Source organism: Hemicordylus capensis, chromosome 5, assembly GCF_027244095.1.
Source record: "Hemicordylus capensis ecotype Gifberg chromosome 5, rHemCap1.1.pri, whole genome shotgun sequence".
In the NCBI taxonomy this organism is placed as follows: domain Eukaryota; kingdom Metazoa; phylum Chordata; class Lepidosauria; order Squamata; family Cordylidae; genus Hemicordylus; species Hemicordylus capensis.
Window position 1 is genome coordinate 24,894,555 of NC_069661.1, and position 13,298 is coordinate 24,907,852.

Sequence of the window (13,298 nt, forward strand, 5' to 3'; positions counted from 1 at the left end):
CCCCCCCTTTTGCACAAAGCAAAATCTTCAGTACTTCCTGTTCCCCTCCTCCATGATGTGACCTGATGGTACACTGAATGAACTATGAACGGACATCTGTATTTTATGTTTCTGCACATCCCTCCCCTTGCCGGTCTGTGCTTGGAGGTTTCCTATCTTATTATTGGGCACTTTGGAAATAATGTATCTAAGTTCACAAATGGAGACGTAACATTGTCAGTTATCACCTTGCTTGCTCGCTCTCACTCTCTCCCCCTTCCCTCCATCCTAGTTGCAGTTCTCTGCAGCCATTGAGACAGAAGGAACAAAGTGGTCCCAACTGCAAAAATGGATCATTGCTCTCCCAGGATTGGTTGGTGGCAGATAGATACTGAGCAGAAAGAAATGTGTCCTGTTCATTGCATTTTAATATTCATCCGCAAACGAAAACACACCCTATACCTGCTGACATCTACAAGAACAGACAAACATGATATCATGCAATTCTTGCATAGGTCTGACAACTCTTTTTAGCAAAGGCTAAAATGTGCTTGTGGCAGTTCTGATGTGTTTGTACAGAAATGTCCTTTGCTGAAATTGTTTTCTTCCCCTAACCTCTGACTGAGGAAATATCTGAGTGGCTCTCATTATATGTTTCCACACTTCATGTCATCAGCTGATGCAAAAAGCACTAAAGGTTAGAAACAAGTTCCTTTAGATGTGTGCATGAAACGTATAAGCATGCTCTGAGGTGACATTGAACCTTCAACAGGAAGAAGAATTGGTGTGAGAAGATCCTTTTTAAACAGGTTGTCTGGGTTTCTTTTTTCTTTTACAATTTTTGTTTGCATTTTGTGCAGCCAAGAATGCTATATTTCTGTTGCTTTTCTGTTAGAAATAACATAATGTATACAATATGTATTGTATATATATTGTAATGTATACAATATTTTTTGAAGAAGGGAATAGGATACTTATTAATAGCTCCCTCCCTCCCATGGAGCAACCTTTATCATCGTTGGTATTGACAAATTCCCAATTTCTGCATTGTCCATAACTTTATTTCTTCTTTTTCAAAAGTCATTGTCTGTCTGTCTCTCTGGGGTACTCTAATGTGCACTGTAAACTGCACAGAAAAAGGGAATAGGATCCCGCCACCTTCCCCCAGATGACCCACACGCCCATACGACGTGGGCATTACAATGGGTACTTTCCAGTCCTCTGGTACAGAGCCTGATTATAGGGACAAGTTACATATCTTTGCTAGGACAACAGCAATTTCACACTTGAGTTCCTTCAGAATTCTTGGGTGGATTCCATCTGGCCCTGGCGATTTGTTCACTTTTATTTTTCCAAGACAGTTTAGAACATCTTCCCTTATCACCTCAAATTGGCTCAGTTCTTCAGCCTCTAAACCTGAGTAGCTCAATTCCAGAGGGGGTATATAGTCAGTATGCTCCGCTGTGAAGACAGATGCAAACAATTCATTCAGCTTCTCTGCAATCTCCTAATCCTCTTTAATAATCCTTTTCACACCCTCATCATCTATGGGGCCAACCGCCTCCCTGACAGGTTTGCTACTTCTTATATATTTAAAGAAGTTTTTGTTATTACCCTTGAAACTTCTAGCTATATGCTCCTCAAACTCTCTTTTTGCATCCCTTATTGTTTCCTTACATTTCTTTTGCCAGAGTTTGAGGCAGGTCTCATGATCAGTGAGACCCACTTTTGATGATACTGCAGGGAGAGCGGGCTAAGCCCGCTCTCCCCACAGATGATCGGGGCAGTAGCCCTGGGCAGCCGAATCGGCCACCCACACAATTGCCAGCTCAGTGACGGAGGAGCGGGAGACGATTGGCCCCCGTAAGCTCCAGCATGCCCTGCGCGACCATGCAGGGCACTCTGGTGAGACCCCCAGAGCCGGGAGGTGGCTTTTCACCTCCCCTCCGGGGGTCTCCTCATGAGTAGCTGAAACGTGGATCCGCGTCGTGGCTACTCACGACCAGATAGCCCGGGTTTGCGGAGCGCTGGCTCCACAAACCCGGGCTAACAGGAGGGCTACCAAAGCAAGTTACCCACTCTAGAACCACCGAGCTTGCAGCTGAGCCAGGTGGTTCTTACGATTAGCAAAAATCGGGCTAGGCTCTCCTAGCCCGATTTTTGCTAATCGTGAGAATAGCCCCTTTGTGTTCCTTCCTGTGCTCTTCATTTGGGCAGGACTTCCATTTTCTGAAGGAAGTCTTCTTCCCTTTTATGGCTTCCCCTGACTCTACTTGTTAGCCACACTGACGTCCTCCTGAACTTGGTGGTACCTTTCCTCCTTCTTGGTATACATTACAACTGAGCTTCTAGTATTGTGGTTCTAAATAAGTTCCATGCTTTCTGGAGTGATTTGACCCTCCTGACTTTCCCTTTCAGCTCCTTTTTATCAGTCCCCTCATTTTTGAGAAGTTTCCTCTTCTGAAGTCCAACACATCTGTCTTCTGAAGTCCAACACATCTGTCTTCCTTGACAGTTCTTATTCATATAAGCTGAAATGGATCACACTAAGGTTGCTGTTTCCCAATGGTTCTGCAACTCTGACATCTCGCTGCTTGTCCTGAGCACCACTCAGGATTAAGTCCAAGATCTCCATCTCTCTGGTTGGTTCTGTGATTAACTGTTCTAAGGCACAGTTCTAAGGCACATTCCCCAGCCCATTCACAAGGCTAAACCCTGAAACCGACTTCCTTGGAACCCTGGTACTCATCTGGTGGCATACAGAGCACCTTAACCCTTAACCTGGTACCAGTACAGCACTCTGTTGACAGCTGCCATGGTAACACCTTCAAGGATTAGATCCTTTGAATCTCCCCAGTTAAATCCATCCCTTTGGCATCACTCTTGAGACATCACTCTTGAGACACCATCTTTCTTCCTCTTCCAACTGAACTTCCCACTTGCATTCTAGCAGCTATACACAAGAAGCTTCCCCACCTTCCCTCACTGGGAGCTGCCATCATTCCCACCATCATCAGTATTGCCCAATACCCAATTTCTGCATTGTTCCTATCTTTATTGGTCCTTTTTCAAAAGTCCTTTAGGGTACTCTAATGTGAAACAAACAGCACTATTTGGACTGGGATCTTATGTTAATCATGCATACCACTGTAGTTCTAGTTCTGGTGTCAAGTAATTCCCCTTAACTTCAAAGTATTGTTTGGTGCATACATGTTTAGGACATGGGCTCAGGCAAGCATGTGTTTCTTTCTTCTTCTTTCACTGAGTTTCTTTCTTTTATTTTGCTTCTGACTACTATGGATTCTCATTTGTAAATGTTTTTGTGTGTCTGTTCACAATGCAGAACTAGATTTTAGGTACAGAGTGAATCTGTGAATTATGATTCATATGACTACACATCAACCTGCTGTTGAATGCACAAGAACAGTGAACAACTGCTTGTATTCCATTTTTCCATTTTGTTTTTCCTAGAGGACCCCGGCAGAAATGGAGAGGGAAGTGGGAGGAGGGAGCATGTTTGCATGCAGAAAGTTCCAAGTTCTCTCCCTGGCATCTCCAAGGTAGGGGCTGAGAGAGACTCCTGCCTGTAACCTTGGATGAACCACTGCCAGTCTGTGTAGACAATACTGAGCTAGATGGACTAAGGGTCTGACTTAGTGTATGGCTGCTTTCTATTTTGCTATGGAGCTAGAGGCTGAATGGAGGAGAGAAAGAAAAAGGAGGCAAAATCTGTAGCACAATTTGCTTGTTTGGAACAAGTTACAAGTGCTTTGACAGTGAGTTTTCGGACCCTGAAGGTCTGAATCCATCTGATTACTTTAATCCATCTCATTACTTTATTATTATTTTCTCCGTGTAAACTGCTTTGGGAACTTTTGTTAAAAAGTGGTATATACAGTAAATATTTGTTGTTTGTTGTTTGAAGGTTTGCAAGCACTAAACATTCCCCACTATCCTTGACTAGGGTTGCTTCTGCACTTTGGCATCAGGCAGTAAATGGTACAGTGCCTCTCTCTGTGCTGCTCATCTAGCAACCACAGCCCTGAACATTTTGAGTGCCTGCCTTTGTGATATTTTCCAACCATATCACAGATTGCATATCCACTTTTTCTACCCCTGGGGACCGATTTCCTCCATTGCAAATCATAGAAACCACATTTCAATAATTATTTACTACTTATAAACATGACTGCCCTCATTCCAAATAAAAAAGAAGACTCTTACCAGAGGCACCCCAAGGTAATGTGGCACCTAAGGCAAGGCACAAAGGGCTCCATTGCCCCATGCCCCTGGTGTGTGCCATCCCCCTTTCAAAACCAACTCCTGCAAGATTTGAAAGTGCATGGGGAGGAGGGATGGTTGCTTGCTATCAGCCTCCTCTTCTCTCCTTGTCCTTTTTGCAAGCTCTGCAAGGAGTGTGAAGAAAAACATTCTTTACCACTTTCACAGGTCAGGAACTGCCCTAATAGTAAGGGTGGGAGACATCTTGCCACTCCCCAATAATCTGCCTCCTGAGGCAACTTCCTCACCTTACCTCATGAAAGGGCCAGACCCTTATAATGTAAGGTCAGAGAATCTTACAGTAACTCATTATTTCATTTATATTATCCCATGAAACTGAAGGTTGGGAAATTTAGGACCAACTTCTTGTTGGTACTTTTTCACACAGCGCATAATTAATCTATGTACTTTTTCACACAGTACTTTTTCACACAGCACATAATTAATCTATGGAATTCTTTGTCATGGGATGTGGGGATGGCCACCAGCTTGGATGGCTTTAAAAGGAGCTTAGACAAATTCATGGAGGACAGGTCTATCAGTGGCTACTAGTCTGGTGGCTGTGGGTCACTTCCAGCCTCAGAGGCACGATGCCTCTCAATACCAGCTGCAGGCATGCTAGCTGCAGGAGAGAAGGTATGTCTTTGCCTCTTGCCTGTGGGCTCCCCAGAGGCATCTGGTGGGCCACTGTGTGAAACAGGATGCTGGACTAGATAGGCCTTGGGCAGGGCTGTTCTTATATTATGCTATCTCGCTCTTCCTCAAAAAAATTTCAAGCAGGATATATGGCTATTTTTATCCTCACAAAAACCCTGTGAGATAGGTTAGGCTAAGAGGTAAATGCCTGGCCCCAGACCACCCCCTGAGTTTCATGGTTGAATGGGGATTTGAACCCAGGTCTCCAGCTCCCATCCTAAGTGCTCCACCATGCTGGTTATCCTCCCACTTGTTGATTTGTTGCAAGATGCCACCCCCTACAATGCTGCCATATGGGCACTAGATAAATATTTTAATCCACTATTGAATGTTGTACCAGAACATTTTTAAATTCTATTCTCATTCTCCCTGGCATGTTACCTGAGATCTGGGGCCTAATATATGCAAAGCATGAGCTCTCCGAGTGAGCGGCAGCCCCTCCATTTTCATTTTGAACATGCAAGGCAACCATTCTGGCACTGGCATAAAATTAGTTTTTGCTCAATGGATTTCTTGTTTTGCATGCGCACAAAGCTTCATTTGCGTCCAATTTGAATTTTTGTTTTCCTCCGGTGACTCATTTTGCTGCATCTGTGTTTATGCTAGAACCTGTGGATAAGGCATGTTTTCCTGGCTGCAAGCTGGCTAAGCTTCTCCTGATGGTTGCCATGTGCAGGATAAATCCTGCATACTACTTTACCTAGGTTCTCTATTACACTAGCATAATCCCCACATCTTGTTCTTAACAGCCCTTGCAGGGCCACCCAAGAGGGAGTTGTACTTGTTTACTAGGTCTAATACAGATGCCACAAGTTCTATTTACAGTCTGTGTGTTTTTCTTTATGCTCACTGATGTATGGACATGCAATCACACTTGTTCCTCTAGCCCTCTTTAGATAGTGCTAGAGTGCATGGCAAAGGTCCTAGCATCCCCACTTGAAAGGCTCTCAGGTAGCAGAGCTGGGAAGAACCTTATTTGAAATACTGGAGAGCTGCTACCAGTCAAATACTATGCTATGTAAATGGACTAAAGGTCCAACTTAGCACATGTTTCCTATGTTACTATAAGACTGATCTTCACTAGAGAATCTTGTGTTTTTAAACTTCCCATTCCTCCAAAAATGGAAACAAAACAGATTTGAAAACTGGCAGCATTTCAAAATTTGAATGTGTTTTTTTTCCTTCATTTTTTCCAGTGGAGAAGAATTCAACTTTAATTTAAAAAATCAAGGCTGCTGCCCTGTGCATACTTAGCTGGTGTAATTCTCATTGTATTCAAAAGGATGGGTTTTTGTGCAGCTCTGGTTGAGGCAGGTTAAGACAAAAATGTTAATCATCAACCTACTGATTCCAAAACTTTGTGTGTGTGTGGGTGGGGGGAGTAATTATGATAATATCAAAATTTGAATTGTTTGGACAATTCCCCCAAAAGCTTGTCACAACCATCATTGGAACAATGACATCAACATTGCTTTTTTGTGGAACATAGGAAGCTGCCATATACTCAGACCATTGGTCCATCTAGGTCAGTATTGTCTATACAGACTGGCAGCGGCTTCTCCAAGGTGGCAGGCAGGAATCTCTTTCAGCCCTATCTTGGAGAAGCCAGGGAGGGAACTTGGAACCTTCTGCTCTTCCCAGAGTGGCTCCATCCCTTATGGGGAAGATCTTACAGGGTTCACACATGTCGTCTCCCATTCATATGCAACCAGGGCAGACCCTGCTTAGTTAAGGGGACAAGTCATGCTTGCTACCACATGACCAGCTCTCCTGCTGGTGGGTTTAAAAAAATGTGTAATGCTTTTTGTAGTGTTCTATGAACATAGACATTCATTAAACAGTGCACAAAAATGAACTTGATGAAATGGCACATACCATCAGATCACTTTTGCAGTGTTTTATCAATGCATTTGGGGAAGGAGAAGCCATCCCTGCTTCCATCTCCCCAGAGTGGGAACAAAGTACTATTGCTACTCCCACTACTGGGTAGTTTAAGTTTAAAAGAGAGGGCCAAGGTTTGGGGGATTATGGTTTGTATGGGTAGGCAATTTCTGAAGTTGGATCAGCTTGGAAAATAAGCAAAAGTATTTCATCCCACCCAAAGTAACTTGATTAATTTTCTAAACCAATGATTACAGAACAAGTAGCCCATCTCTAGATTCTGTCAATATCTAGATTCTAGATTCTCATTGGACTCTAACTCTTAGTCTGCAATGGTCTAGTTTCAGCATCTTCCCTTTAGAGCCAGGCTGCATAACCAGTGTTTCACAAGTCAACACAAATGACCATTTCCAATGATTTTGAACTGTTCAGTTGGTTTTGTAAATGTTTCTGCATATGTCCAGTTTGTGACTCATTATGTCCTGGTTCACACAATCATTTGAATCTAGGTTCAATGTAGGTGACTGACTTTAGCATAATGGGAAACTCGATTCATCTTGGGCCATAAACCACCTTGGTGTGGGCTCACACAATGATGCTAATGTTGATAACTCACACTAAACTTAGATTCAAACGTCTATATAAACCAGACCTATGTCTGGAAAATACAGTGCAAGTCTTCACTCTGCGCCCATTCCAAATTTTGTTACTTTACCCTACCAGAGTTCTCACAGCACTGGTTGGGAACTGTAGTGCAGTAGCTGACAGCCAATTGTGAGTTATCAAAGCAACTGCAATATATTCCTATCCATTATATGTTAAGAAACATCTATTGGCTGATGGAATATGGAGGAAGTGGTGGTGGTGGTGGTGGCGGCGGCAAAAACTGCTCCTACAGCAATTAGAAGGCAACTGTGTGGCATGTATCCTCACCAACATGACCTGTTCTCCTCTTCATGTGGAAGTGAATCCCAATGCTGGTAAGACTCAACATGGGCTTCTTCTAGAAGCAGGAATAATGGGGGTTCATGACAGAATTTGAAAAGCACATCCAGGAGTAGTCCACTTAAGGCTGGACTAAGATGTAGCTATTAAGGACTGTTTCACATCAAGATGGAGTGAGGGCTAAAGTATGCAGGCTCTTGAGTACATGTCAATAATAGCTACCAGGGCCTATGATGGGGGTGGTGGTGCAGGGAGTACATCGTGCCCGGGGTCCAGAAGGGGGCCCAGGAGCCAAAGTATTAACTGTAACCTATATTACACGTCATTGCAACAGTTCATAGCTTATCTACATGTCAATGTAGATAAGGGACTACATGTCAATTTTTCCTTCTTACTCTAAAAGTTTCCCTTCACTCCTTCCCCTGCCAGTCCCAATCTCAATGGTTTCCTTCTCCCTGGTATGCAGAACACTCCAGGGAACAGGTTTTCCTTCTCCCTGCTTCTCTTCTTATCATGCCACACCACTGAAAGCCTGCGTCAGGGATTCTGCCTCTGCAGCAGGCTTGCTAAAGGGGTGCACAGTGACCGGAGCAAATTGTATGTTCTGCTCACAGTCCATTTCCCCTTTCCCCCTCACAGCATACCTTTCACTTCTGTCCTTTATCTGCCAGTCCCTGACCTTGAGCTTTCCCTTCTATCTGTTGCAAAGAGTCCACCAGGGAGCAGTTTTGCCTTCTATTCTCTGTACCTTTGCCTTTTCTCCTTCTCTCCATCTTCATAGCTGGTGGGAAGGATGGCAGCAGAAACCATAACCATGACTAGTTAGGCCTATCTAGTGGCTACTAACTCCCACTCTCTCTGTCTTTTGGAAACACAAGAGACATGGAATGGAACAACAGGAAGTGTGAAGTCAGTACTTCCTGTTACTCTGTTGTACCTCTTGCCTTATCAAAAGTGGGGAAAGTAGTAGTGGCAACTGGATGGTGTGACAAAACAGTGTACACTACTTAAAGGGTTAAAGGTTTAATATGCTAAGAACTGGAGTTAAATAAAGGAAGGACTGCCTCCCATGGGAGGCTTCATCTTCAGTCTGTGTTATTCTAAAATGGCTTCTGATCTTTCTTTGCAAACACTACATGGTGTCAGAGTCAGCAAAGAAAGAATAATTAGAATCCACAACAAAGGGTGAGTGGGTGGGAGGAGAGGAGAGATTTCCATTGTTTGCTGAAGGATACAGCCAAGTGAAAATTTGGAAAGGACATAAGTTTGGAAAGCTATGGATCCTTTAAGAATCATGGAATTGTTTAATTGGAATTGTTTAATCCAGGCCTACAAATAAGTGTATAAGAGTTTGATTCAAAGTTTGGGCTGCTGAACAAAAACTAGGCTTAAAACAAAGAAAATTGAGTCAGGAAAAGTGTCCAAACCAGGAATGTGGGAGCCCCTCTCAAGAATGTGAGATAGGAGGCCAGAAATAATAAATGCCAGAACCTGTCAGGAAATAGATAATATAGGTATGCAACTAGTCCATTAGTCAAATCCCTCACTCAAGCAAAAATAGACATCCCTGGCACCAGGTACTGATAGTGAGTAAGGTTATCAGAAAGGCCAAGTAATAACTCATCTTCCCAGGCTCTAAATAGCACCTCTGGAATGTGTATGCTTAATTACCAATGGCATATATTAATTGCTTTACTGATATGCTTGTTTGCTGAAACCCATATAAACTGGCAAAATGCACAGCTTCGATGCGCAGTACCAGCCAGATTCTCTCTGACTGTACTCGTGCCTTTTATAACATGAAATAAAAGCTTATTTTGAGCATGCATCCTTGTTGCATTTTGACTTAAATTCAGTCAGGCGACAAGTCATATTGCGGGAATTCGGTCTAATCCCCTTTGATCCAGTAAGACACCCCATTCTCTATCAAATGCAATAGAAGGATGAAAGTAAGGGGCTGGATCAAACAGGAAGGCTAGATTCAAGAGGATTTTCCCCGCAACACATGGCCCATCTTGGATTAATGCAGAAATCACAGGAACACAGGGGCGTAGCAAGGTTGGAGTGGGCCCAGAGACAAGATTTTAAAATGGGCCCCCCCCCCAAAGTCCAGGGCCTCCGCACACCCCAGGCCCCCAAGGATTTAAGTCTGATATTCCAAAATAAGTCTGCTGCCTGCAAGTACATTTCACTGAATACACACACGCACACGTCACAATATATAGTGATATACATTGAGTACTATACATTTGTATTACTTTTAATGCCTAGAACACACTAGAAAGATGAATTATTAAAATGGGCCCCTCGCTACAGATTAGCAAAGGAGACTTTCAACCATGCAGGGTGAACCTATGTTTGTTTTCCCAGAATTCTGAACAAATTCAGTCAAGTTTGATTGCAGGAGGTTTTTCACAGGAGGCTTTTAAAGCCCTTTAAGACACATCTCCTCTGGAATGGAGGTGCTGCATTCACATGTTGGCCAGATTGACCCTGAAGTCCCTGCAAGTTATTGGGGAGCAGTTCACACACAAGAAAAATAAAATAAAAGCACCACACATGCTTCACAGTTCTCACTCAGACCTTCTGGGTTGCAAAACAACTTGAACAGAAGTGCATTTATAAATGAATGAATGAATGAATAAAATTAATAAAATACTGTTCCAGAAGTTTTTGCAATTTTCTGCCATGAAACAAGCCACTTATAGGACTTTTTAGATAGTTTTTTTTAAGTCAGCAAATTTCCCAAGCTGTTTCAAAATAAATATTCAGAGACTTCTGGGTCCCTCCCCCACCCCCCATATCCAAGCCCTATGGCAAGCAGATCCCTATATATGGGGGGGGGCCGGGAAAGGTAAGCACAAAAAGGAGTTCACACTCTACCTGGCAGCAAGGGGTCTTCTGCTGTAGAGAACACTCTGGCTGCCTCCTCCTTCCTGGCTGGCTTGGGCCCTACTTGAGTTCAGGCTTCACTGCGGCCTACACGGAGGCCTCCGTGGAAGCCCCGCCCACCCGCCGATCAGCTGAGAGGCGGGAGAAAAGGAGCTCTTTGCAGCTTGCCTGAGGGCCAGCAGAACAAGCAGGAGAGACGGCGAACAGGGCAAGTGGCTGAGAGGCTATGGGGCTGGGCAGGGGGCAATGGGGAGTCACATGAGGTGCCCCTGGGGTGCCCCTCCAGGCAGTGGGGCCCCCAGACAACTGTCTCCCCTTGCCCTATCATTGTTACGCGCCTGCAGGAACACCAAGTGAATGCTCTCATTTTTGCTATGGGAAACACTGCAGAGGATATTCTGTGCAGTTTACCCCTCACTATAGAAGACCAAAAATATTACAAGAATGTGAAAAAGATTAGGTGTGGCTTCAAATTTTTTTCCATTCAACTCATCTATAGAATTGGAGCAAGAAGAAACTGTTGGAAACCTCATCCTTAAACAAGGAGCAGTTGATTTGGGTAATCATGCAAAGGATTTTGATGAAGGGGCATATGCAGAAAATGAAAATAGAAAACAGAAAGAAACAGAAATACAGGTGCATATGGAAGTGAATTTGGAAAACGAGAGGAGTAATCTAGGCCTTGACATTGGATGTATCACAACCGAGTTTCCATCTCAATATCTCACCATGTCTGAAAGTGATGTGGAGAGAAAGCTCTATCTTTATCAGAGCAATATCTTGCTGACCTTAACGGTGATGATTTTGGAAAAGAAATGCAACATTTACCCTCAGTACATAAAGAAATTTTGTAAATGCACTGTTAAAGCCATTAGATCTGTTGAACTTGTTAACAGAGTACAGACTTGGTGACCTGTTTCCAAATGTTTGTGTTAGCTTAAGAATACTATTAACAATTCCAGCAACAGTAGCTTCTGCAGAGAGGTCTTTTAGCAAACTCAAGCTGATTAAGAATTATTTAAGGTCTACAAAGTCTCAGGAATGTCTTGTAGATTTTGCCAGGCTAAGTATTGAATCAAACATTGCCAGAACAATGAATTTTCATGCTGTGATTTGAAAATTTTCACACACAAAAAGGCCAGAAAAGCTCTTTTTAAAAAGTAAATACTAAGCCTATCTACCTTATTTTAACATTTTACTCATAATTATGTCTTCTGATGATCTGATCTGCATTGCAATATAAAAGGTTGTTTCAATGTGAACTTTCTCCTTATCTGTATTGTAGCATAAACAAAGATGTTCAAATCAAATGTGCTTTCCTCTCTGATCCTCTTTTATTTTATTTTATTTATATTTATCACGGAGGGAGTATAGGAGCATAAGGCCTCAAATGCAGAAAATCAACAGAGTGCTCCATTCCACGCCTCTCTTGCCTTCCACGCCCTTTTTGGCCTTACAGGCTATAGCTCATGGCATAAAACCGTAGTGGATAAAAACAGGATGACTAATGGAGAAGGGAAGGGGGCCCGAAAGAAACTTTGTACCCCCTGATAAAATTCCTCGCAGAGGCCTTGGTAGCTACCAGCCTTGCTGACTTCCGGAGGGGAGGGGCCTGCAGTTGCACGCGTTTTCCAGCTTCAGAGCTCCTCTCCTTGGTTTTTAATTTGTTTTAAATCACTTTTATCGGCTGGAATGCTTTTTATTATGTGCTCATGCTTGTTAGCAACTGTGCTTAAAGATACTGTGGCCTTAGATTTACTGAATTGCCTAGGAAGATAAGACACTGAAAGCCGAAAGCTACACGCGATTGGAGCAAAGCACAGAAAGAAAATCTCCAAAGACAAAAAAGGTGGGAAAATGTCCCACCCCAAATTAAACATCTTTTTGACTAAAACCAGAGGAAAGAACACCCTCATAGAAAGGCACGAACCCCTTCTCGCTCAACTTCTTCAATCTGTAAAACTAACCGATAATCAGAAAGGAAACGTGGAGGAGGACGCCTTTGTGCTGCTTAATTCTCCATTGAATCCAAAGAACCCAGAAGTGAGTACCTGTAATAATCCTATGGAAAGCCCTTTGATTGTAATTCTCACTTGACTTTTTGCGGCAGCAGTGAGGGGAGTGCAGTGAGCGAATCTTCTCTTATTCTTTTGGATAACTCTATCACGCAAAGGCAAAACCCTTATCAGCGACCTTCATTGGATTCTGCTGAAGGAGTTTCTTCCAGTATGGCTTTTTTTGATGCAAGAGTCTTTAAAGCTCCTATTCCATCGCTTACCAGCCTTGCTGGTATGAATGGATGAATATCAACTGTGCAGGCACAAAAGGAAGACATATGCTCAAAATAGGTCCTATTAATTATGAACAGAAGAGTTTCAGGGTAAAGCTCTTAACATGAAATGCTGCTTTGCTTACTCTGAAAGAGGCCTCAGTGTTCACAACTTTGGACTTGTCTTTGGCCTATCATCAAATTCCTCTGCTCAAAGGTTCTTGCAAATATACAGCTTTCATTACCCCAGAGGGTCTTTTTCAGTACAAAAGACTGCCCTTTGGATTAGCCTCTGTAGCTTTGGTATTTCAACAAATGATGTGTGCAATTTCGGGGACTATGGATGGAATCACAT

General features: G+C 43.1%; 1 long non-coding RNA gene across 1 annotated transcript in view; it reads right to left on the bottom strand.

Annotated features, from left to right (window-relative positions):
• The window catches only part of LOC128326222 (uncharacterized), a 241,226-nt gene extending 230,492 nt beyond the window's left edge, over positions 1-10,734 (bottom strand). Inside the window, exon 1 of the long non-coding RNA XR_008307898.1 lies at positions 10,666-10,734. This is a non-coding gene — a long non-coding RNA (uncharacterized LOC128326222). The remainder of the gene's footprint in view (positions 1-10,665) is intronic.
• Positions 10,735-13,298: the final 2,564 nt, after the last annotated feature.